Below are 10,807 nucleotides of genomic sequence, written 5' to 3' on the forward strand. Positions count from 1 at the left end.
TCATGGCAAGTACAATAATGATTATCCACAAGTCAAAATTTATTTTCCTATTCCTATTATTCCATAAGTAATGTTTTCCCTTTTAAGAACAGTCTGACATGAAGATTTCACTAAGTTTCATTAAACAGTGGAATATTTCACTAACACTTTTTGCTCTTCTTTCAATTTCCATAATCCTATTGCTAAAAAGATATTGAAATCTATGTACAAGAAATAAGCAAATTAGCTTCATTCAATGGAATATTTAAAAGGTTAAACAAGAACTGGGAGCCTTGAGAATTAAAATATTATTTCAGTGCTTTAAATAAACTGAGAACTCTTACAGCTGTGTTTGTTAAAGAGAGTCAATGAGTTTCTGAATGCAAGAGAAATGAAAAATACTGAATGCCAATTTAAAAAATCACAAAAATCCTTTAATCACTCAATTCAAATAGTATAAGTGCTGAAGTAAGAGAACAACTTCATGACAATTACTTCAACATCAATAGAAAGAACATCAGAAGCTATTTGAACAGCAAGCATTGTGCAGAATATGGGCAGCACAGTCATCATCTTCCACAGAATCATTCATGTTTTGTTTAACCTTGGAATAAACATGTCTGCACCTTTATGCAAACATCCACCAAAATTTGTATTTTTATTACCTCAACCAAAAGCAATGTAGAAGCAAGGGGAAAATATGTATTTTCTGCATTGTAATTGCTTGCATCCACAGCAATGATGCTAAAAAGAAAAAAGATGAGGGATTTAGAGCATTGATAATCTCTGTAATCATAACTGAAGCTATTTTTGTTGTTGTTGCAGTGGACTTTATCCTGGCACTTGCAATTTTTTTTTTAAGGTTTTTTTTTTTTTTTTGGTACGCGGGCCTCTCACTGTTGTGGCCTCTCCCGTTGCGGAGCACAGGCTCCAGATGCGCAGGCTCAGCAGCCATGGCTCACGGGCCCAGCAGCTCCGCGGCATGTGGGATCCTCCCGGACCAGGGCACGAACCCGTGTCCCCTGCATCGGCAGGCGGACTCTCGACCACTGCTCCACCAGGGAAGACCCTTTTTAAAGGTTTTGAACTTTTGTCTACGTTGGGTCTTCGTTGCTGTGCGTGGGCTTTCTCGTTGCAGTGGGCTTTTGTTGCTGTGCGTGGGCTTTCTCTAGTTGCGGTGAGCGGGGGCTGCTCTTCGTTGCAGTGCGCAGGCTTCTCATTGCATTGGCTTCTCTTGTGGAGCACGGGCTCTGGAGCACAGGCTCAGTAGTTGTGGCACACGGGCTTAGTTGCCCTGCACCATGTAGGATCTTCCCCGACCAGGGCTCGAACCCGTGTCCCCTGAATTGGCAGGCGGATTCTTAACCACTGTGTCACCAGGGAAGCCTTGGCACTTGAAATTTTGATTGCAACTCTGGAATTAGAAAATACTCTGGCAGCAGTACATGCAGTCATGTGAGCTGAAAGACTGGTGATCATGTATGGCGTGGAGGGTATTTACAGCTTCCGCTGCAATTACTATATCTCAATCTGAATTCCTATTAATCAAAAAATTTATTTTATTTCTTTCTATAGTACTAGCTGAAGAAATTATACATCTCTTATGCTTAGCTGTTAGTATATGCCGGTTTATATCTGACTCACTACATTTTTTTTTTTGCCTTGTGGCCACACTACACAGCTTGTGGGATCTTAGTTCCCCAACCAGGGACTGAACCCATACCCTTGACAGTGAAAGCATGGAGTCCTAACCACTGGACCACCAGGGAATTACCACTACCATTTTTACATACTGTAAAAAAATCTTCAAAGGGAATTTTTCCTTGCTTAATTAATTTCCACTTCTCAGAAAATTCATCGTAAAGTTTAAACTTGCATTTTTGTGTTTTAGGATTCAAATGTACACAAATAAAAACAGATAATAGCAACCACTGCAAAAATTGAAATGACTGAACTTGATAATCCTATGACACATTAATGTGTCTGTCATTCACACGTCTGAACTCACAAATAACCACAAACAGGTTGAACCATTGAAAGTGTTGTGAATTTTCAAGAGTGGCATCAGCCTTAGCTTTAAAATTTTTTGGTAAGAGTATAAGACCTTTTGTGTACTGATAATAAGCAGCACTTAGGAGATATAATTGATTATTTTATAATTTTTTATTAATTGGACCACATCCTTAGTTTGCAGGGGGAGTTCGAAACAGATATTCCTTTCCCCTTTTTCATTAAACACTGGGCCATTGGTCTCCAGGGATGGGCCCTCCTATCTTATATCACTGGGTCTGGGATCAAACTGTGACAACAGCACGGTGGAGAACAGCAGAGGATTTTGCAATAACATAACATTTGTGGGGAGCCATGGTCTCTGTAGGGTGGGTGCCCTCAAGCTGATCGTCACTAGGTCCTTCCAATTTAAGGATGACTAACCAGGTAGCATCCTGCTACCTAATGAGACAGGCTAGTATGTCTTTTGCATACAAGGAAAATAAGGGAGAATATTGGAGCAGCCCCTACCTACAGATCAAGCTCGCCAGGTGAGGGTGGGAGGGTAACTGTTCCCATCCCTTTAGGGAACCTTTGCTCAGTACGATAGCCAATTACCCTAAGCAGCCCTGGAGACCGCATCCAGACTAGGTGCATCACAACACATAGGGACCAAGTGGGGACCTCTTTGCTCAGACTACAGCACCCTAAGCTCAGGGTGGGCTCAGCTTTCTGAGCTCTGACACAATTGGACTGGATAACCAGAAAAACCCAACAGATACAACACTACGCGGTGGCTGCTAAAGCAAGTATGTCAACAGCCAGCAGAGCCTTCCCAAGCATTATGTGCTGTCAGCTGGATCCAGTTAGTAAGCCAAAAGCCGGCTGGAGACATATTATCCTCATCCGTCACTGAACCACCCGGCTCACTGCACCAATTGTTTTAAGACGTACCTGGGATTTGTTTTAATCAGGCATGATAAAATGATAGACATGGAGACAATTGTCTTTGAAAGAAGACTTCATTACTTACAATGTTCAAGAGGATGGGAGACACCACACCATGCAGGGCCACATGGGGAAACACCAGTCAAGAGACAGAAGACATGAAGAGAAATCATGAACGAAAGCCTTTCTTACTACAGTGGTGGTGATAAACTATAGTAACCTAACTATACTATGTTAGGTGGGGAAGTGCCCTATTGGGCAGGAAGCAAAACACAGATGGTGGGGTTTTTATGCACCTGTGGAAACACAGGGATGGTATGTATGCCAACATCTTTAGCCATTAACTTGGCCCATGATTTCAAGATGCTAAACCATCAATTATAGAATATCAAAAATGACTATTACATTAATACACCATACTAACAGAAAAAACTCATATTGTTATCTCATTTAATAATATATGATTATCTCAATAGATGCAGGAAAGCATTCAACAAAATCCAGCACCCTTTCATGATACAAGACAGAACAAACTAGGAATAGAATGGAATTGCCTCAACCTAATAAAGGCCATTTTTGAAAAACCCACAGTTAACGTCATATTTGATGATGGAAGACTGAACGCTTTCCTCCTAAGATCAGGAACAAGACAAAGATGTTAAAAACAAAATCTTCCAATTCAGAAACCCTCTCCACATAGGTAGAAGGAAAGAAAAATCATTTCCTAGGCCCAGCATGATGCACTTATTTGTTTCACTTGGTGCGCTTGCCCAGCATGGTGTGAAACTGCCACTCCCTGCCATACCCCTTTTCTTTCAAAGGCTACATCATGACCAAATCAGGTGTCTCTTCCCCAAGGAGCTCCACAGCTACTCCATCCAGAGTACAGAATATGATAGCCTTTTAGTTGCACAACAGGTCTCTCCCCAATAGGTTTACAGAAGGATCAGGAGAAAGTAAGAACATGCATTCCCAAGTTAGAGGACCTATCTGCATGGGAATTGTGGAGGAAAAGGAACAAGTAGGAGACTGATGCAAAATACCAACCCTCTGTATCGATCTGCCGCCAGATGGAAAATGAGAAGTTTCTGAGGAAATTGCAGAATAAGTAGCACCAGGCTTTATTAGAGCAGGCAGAGATTAGCCTGAGGGAAAGTTACTGACACATGTGGTTCACCAGCTCCCACCTCTGAGATTCTCACAATCTGCCAATTTTGAGCCATTTGCCAAGTATTTCCTGGCTGAAGGTTTTGTTCTAGGTCCTGCTGATTCTCTTGTCCCTGGGAGTCTCTCTCTACAGTCCCCTCTCGCTGATCCCGTCACAGGCTGACTGGAGGAGGGAGCATTCCCTTTAGCAAGGAGTTCTAATTGAGCAGCCAACACAGAAGCCTTTCTTTTTTTCACTTTCTCTAGATTATCCCCAAAGTGAGTCGCTGCTGCTCAGATTTGACTAACAGTCTGTCCTTGCCATCCTCCCACTTTTCCTTAATTTGGATTTGGACAGTTGGCTGGAGAGTCAAAACAAAGGTTGCTAAAACTAGAGCATATTTTGACCTGACCCCAGGTTCACATCAGGGAATTTTGAGAAAGCCTCAACAAACCACTGACGGAAATCAGTGGGGGACTCACATGTCTTCTGGGTACACTGTTGCAGTATCTCCCAGCTCAACTTCAGTGGAAAGGCTTCGAGTACAGCTGTTAGCAACCCTTCTCAAAGAGTTCGTAACTTCCTTAGTTACTCCACAGTTACGAGGGGTGGCGTGGCAAAGAGTCAGCTTCCCCTGGCCACCTTTATGTAGTGATCTTCCAGACCCTAACGTGACTGCTCTATCAAAGGAGCAAAATCTGCTAATTACAGGATTCCACGCAGCTGCTGGTTGCTGAATTCTAGGCAATAAATCAGTATACATTCCCATGTGTGGGCTGTAAGTTGAAAACACACTGAGGTGTATGTCTTCTGGGGCATGGGGAGAAGAAGCGTTTAAATGAGTAACATCAGCTGGTGAGAAAGGCACTTGAATTACCCAGGAGTCCTGGCTGGCTTCTCAATGGCATTAGCTGTGCTGGTGACCCAAATAGGATGGGCTGGTTTCCTTCATGTTGAGACAAGAAAAATATGAATCATGTGGGCACTTTGGTTTCCCTTCCTGTGTTTACAGTAATCAGTTGAACACCTTGTTTGCCTTTTTCCAAGTGACTAGTACAGCTACTCTCCATATGTTGCCTTACTACGCAGACTCTTTTATCCAAGCTCTTAATCTTTCCATGATTCTCCCTTTATCATATGTGCCTTCCTAGCTATGTGTGGATAATAAGGGACTACTTAAGGTGTCATCTGGTCTAAGACATGAAATGGACCCAGTCTAGGCCACAAAGTACATAACTCTGTGTCCTCAAACCGAGCAGGTAATTTATTACCAGCTAAAGAAGTTGTGCCCTGGGCTTCCCTGGTGGCGCAGTGGTTGAGAGTCCACCTGCCGATGCAGGGGACGCGGGTTCGTGCCCCGGTCCGGGAAGATCCCACATGCCGCGGAGCAGCTGGGCCCGTAAGCCATGGCCGCTGAGCCTGCGTGTCCGGAGCCTGTGCTCCGCAACAGGAGAGGCCACAGCAGTGGGAGGCCCACGTACTGCAAAAAAAAAAAAAAAAAAACCCTGAAGGGAACCACCCATCTGAAAGATCATCACCTCACTCTTCCCCTAAGTCAGTTTCAGGCACGGAGGGGTAAAGACATTCAGGGAAAGTAGGAGGAGGGACAAGCAGAGTGAGGAGGAGTAGGGTTCTGTGAAAGAGGAAATGTATTTAATTCTCACATTTTTCTCTCCTGTTTTTTCGATATTTCCTTCTGGCTATCCAAATAATTTTTAACTCCTCTTAGGATAGTTAGAATTATATTCATCCCATAAATATCAGCAACTCACTTACTGGAATAAAGTCCTTCTAAGAACTTCTGCAAATCAAAAGAATTGTCCTCTGCCCACTGCAGGATTGGAGTCTCAACGTGTATGCCCATTCCCAATGTGACAGACAGATACTAACTGCTTTAAAAAAAGAGACCTGCAGGCAACATTCCTGGCTTCCCGTATTTTCCAACCATACGGTGATCTTGATGAGAGTTTAGAGCCCATTATTACCCATGTTCATTCAATAGTAAAATCTTGAATTTGAACAGGGAGGTTTGTTTAGCCAGTATTCCAAAAAAGCATAGAGCTAAAATAACTTAGGGTCTTTTACTGACTATTGTGAGGCCACAGACTTTCAGTTGATTTGGCTCAAATCAAGAACTGCCAGACTCATCCCATTCTTATTACCAAAATTGTTGGAGAAATATAATTAAAAATAAAAATTTCTCCCAACACAGAAAACCTACTTACAAAGGTAGAAGACAAAGAATTTTATCATTGAATAAGCATAAAACCAGAATGTGATGTGCATTACAGGCAATCTGCTAAGAGACTGCAAAGACAGAGAGAAATCTCACCCTTTTATAAAGCCAAGCAGGTACAACTCATTACATACATGTTCTCAAGATAAACAATAACTAGTCCTTAAGTAAGAGGACTTGACAGTACCATTTATTGCACATAGTTCACCCAAAATTCATCTGGTAATTGGGATGACCATCTGTTGTCTTTATAAAAGGAAAAACAAGCTTCTCATATCTTTATGACAGGAGGCAGTTTTGCAACTTGGAGCAAGGAACCCATTGAAGTTAGGCTCCCACCCTCCCCCAGAAACTGGGAAAAAGGAGTGCTATCTCCCTGGAAGTATTTCAAAGAGATGGCTCTGAGGCTCCTTGAGAAAGATACTCTGTAGGGGTGCAAAACTGCCAAGAGGCTTTTTAAAAGCTTCATATTCATCTCAAAGGGATAAAAAATTTACAAGTTTACAAAAGAAAATGCTCTACAAAAACGAAGGGGGGATGTCTCTTCCATTATTTTTAACAGAGAATAATAATCCTCTTACTTTTCATTTCTATTTGCCCTTACACCACTCTCACCACTTCTAGTTAATATTGTACTGAAGGTCTTAACAGCAATTAGGAAAGAAGATGCAACAAAAGGCATACAGATGGGAAATAAAGAGGTAATGCTATTGCTATATGCAGATGGCATGACCTTGTATATAGAAAATGCTTAGAAACCCAATGAAAAATATTAGAATAAATGAGTTCAGCAAAGTTACAGGACACAAGATCAATATATATATATCAATTGATCTTGTATACACTAGCAATGAGCATTCCAAAAACAAAATTAAGAAAACAAACTTATTTGCAATAGCATCAAAAGAAAACAATTCTTAGCAGTGAATTTAACAAAAGGAGTGTAACATTTCTACAAAGAAAACTGAAAGACCTGTACAAGGCTTGCCTGATGAAAAGTTCACTGAAAGATTTTTAAAGATCTAAATAAATGGAAAATCGGCAAGATGGCAAAAATAAGATTCCAGCCCTCTCTCTCCCCAGAGACACCAATTTAACAACAATCCATGGATGAAAACCAATATATGCAATACATTATGGAAGTCCCAGAAGGACAAGAGAAAGACAGCAGAAATATATTTGCATGTCAAAAGGTGAAAAATAAATCTGAAAAAATTCAGGAGAATTTTACCTTAGTGAAACTTCTAGGGGTTCAGTGGTGTAGAGCATGTCAAGATATCCCTTCTATACATGCTTGAAGTGTTAGTGGCAGATAGGGATGCTGTTTGGAGCCTTTGGTAAGCTCACTTCTTGTGAGCCAATTCCTTAAAACCAATCAATCTCTCTGGAGTTTATGCATATTTAATTTAATTATGCCTATTTTAAAAGAGGATGCGGTCATTTAATTTTCTTCTACGTTTATAGGCAATTATACCTTTATCATTAAATTACATGTCAATATCAGTTAGGGTCGCTTTATTTGAAAGTAACAGTAACAGCCAAGAAACCATTAAATAAATGTGCATGCACTCATGTAATTCCATATATGTGATCTTATAAAATCCACTTGGAATGAAGATACCTCAGACTCCTCAGCTTCCGTTCTATAGATAGCAGAGACAGTGAAGTTACACTGAAGGGCTGCAGTTAATAGAGGGAGGCAGAATTGAAGAAAATGAAAAAACTTTTTTTGCTCTCAAGCATCAGACTGATAAGAAGAAAGTGTGGAAGGAAGATGAATAAAACAAAGCTCAGCACCTACTCTCTGCCCTTTGGTTCCACGTGGAAACTATTATTACATCCTGCTCTTTTCAAAAGAATAAAAGTTCAAGTCTTCTCGATATAAGATACCTACTCCCTGATCTGTCTCTATCTCACACCAAACACCCAAATGTCTACTCAATCTTACTCATTGCCTCTTGCCTTTCTCTCTTATTTAGAGCCCTTCCACACCACCATTTCCTCATACTAGGCATTCATCACTTCTCATCTAAACTACTATAAAAGACTCCTTCCTGGTTTCCCTTCCTCACCTGAACTCCAATTCATCCCGTATATCCAATTTTTAAAAATCTTTTTTTAGGGCTTCCCTGGTGGCGCAGTGGTTGAGAGTCCGCCTGCCGATGCAGGGGACACGGGTTCGTGCCCCAGTCCAGGAAGATCCCACATGCCGCAGAGTGGCTGGGCCTGTGAGCCATGGCTGCTGGGCCTGCGCGTCCGGAGCCTGTGCTCTGCAACGGCAGAGGCCACAACAGTGAGAGGCCCGCGTACCGCAAAAAAACAAAATAAAACTTTTTTTTACTAAATAAAACACATATACAGAAAACCATACAAATATACAACATAAATAAATGTTATTAGGCAAACATCCTAGTAATTACCACTAGGTCAAGAAATAGAACTTTACCAGCCACCCTAAAAATCTTTCCCTTGCCCAATTTACCTCTCCCCATAGTAATATCATCTTGAATTTTAGAGTCATTCTTTTTTCGTTTCTTTACAGCATGTGTTATCTCTAAGTGTGCATCTCTAGCATTATAGTTTAGTCTTTCCCATTTAAAAAAGCAAGAAAATAAGAACTGATTATGGCTTTCAATTTTTTCTACAGATTTTCTTCTATATCTTTCTGTTCTTTTCAATTTGGCTTTGAAAAACCTGGGGCATCTGACATGGTGCAGTCCAGATTTTGCTGCTTACACATTCATGGTGCAGTCAGTGTTCCTTTGTCCACTGTACTCCATGCAAACTGGCTGCTGGATTTACAGGCCTAATCATGCTGAGGGTGATCACTTTAGCAAGACCATATGCAGTGTGTGTTCTTTTACCATGAGGCATATAATTAACTAGTAGTCTCTCTTTGTAACAACTGATGATGCCATTAATTCACTGGACGAGGCAAAATAATGATGTCCTAATTTTATCATTACATTTTTATATATAGACTTTGTTAGAATAATTTTAATTTATAGAAAAGACAGTACAGCAAGTTCTCATATAACCCACACTATCTAGCTCCCAATATGATTAACAGTTTATATCAGTATGGCACATTTGTTACAATTAAGGAACCAATATTGATCAATTACTATTAACTAACATCCACACTTTACTCAGATTTCCTTGGTTTTCATCTAATGTCGTCTTCTGTTCCAGGACCCCATCCAGAATATCACATTACATTTGGTTGTCATATCAACTTAAGCATTTCTTGGCTATGACAGTTTCTCAGACTTTCCTTGTTTTGTATGAACTTCACAGTTTTGAGATGTACTGGTCGGGTACTTTTCAGTATGCCTCTTGGCTGAAATTTGAAATTTTTCTTAAGATTAAACTGTGGTTGTGGGATTTGGGAAGGAAAAGCACATAAAATGCCACTTTCATCACATCAGACCAGAGGTACACACCATCAACATGACCTACCACTGCTGATACTGACCTTGATCACTTGTTTGTCCAGTTTCTCCATGGTTGTTATATTTTTATGTCTTTCTTTCCATACAGTACACTTTAGAAGTAACCATGCACAGCCACAAGAATGGGGAGTTATGCTCTTCCTCCTTGGTGGCAATCTACATAAATTATTTGGAATTTTACATAGGAGCTCTGTTCTCCCCCATTTATTTAATAATTTGTATCAGTATGATTGGCTCCTGTGGTCCTCTGACATATCCTCATCAAGGTGGTATTTTTTTGTTTGAGCACTTCCTTACATTCTGGTACTATAAGATGCTCCAGGCTTCTTCTATTTATTTCCTGCCCAAGTCCTACAATCAGCAACTTCTCCAAGAAGCCCTGGTTCCTTTTATGGGAATATGGTTTTAGGAACCAAGATCTGGGCACTGCATGTACATACTGCTATTAGGGTTTTGGTGTTTTTATAGTCTCTCAGATGACAGAGCAAGGGAATATTTTGTGTACACTAACGTGTACATAAGCCTATTTATATAATTCTCATATATAACCATATGTATCTATATTAAATTAAACATGAGTTCATACTGATGTTTCCAACTCTAATCCAGAGTACCACGTGGATCATTCTAGCCTCCTCTTCTCAATGATATGTAACCTTCCAATGCAATAGTGATAAACCTGGCTCCCTCATCTGCCATCTACTTACTTAACTGTTCCATTCCAGTATAAATCAGAATTGCTAACCTGTACCCCATGGAAAACAAGTTTATCACCTAGAGTGCTTATGTGCAGTTTCTTTTGTCTTGAGGCTAACAGTCTCATTTCCAAAGTTAGTTAGCACCTTTTCTGCCCACCTCCTTCAGGGAAGTTGTTACATAGATTCTCTTGTCATAGTCTGCAATACTTCCTGGTATTCCTTGAACTCCTCAATGATTTTTAAATTTGCCTACATTAAGGCTCCCTATTTGTGCTGTAAACTTCTGTGGGTTTGGACAAATGCATAATGTCATGTATCTATCATTATGGTATCACACAGAATAATAAACAGCTTCACC

The sequence above is a fragment of the Globicephala melas genome, chromosome 16, assembly GCF_963455315.2.
Source record: "Globicephala melas chromosome 16, mGloMel1.2, whole genome shotgun sequence".
Classification (NCBI taxonomy): domain Eukaryota; kingdom Metazoa; phylum Chordata; class Mammalia; order Artiodactyla; family Delphinidae; genus Globicephala; species Globicephala melas.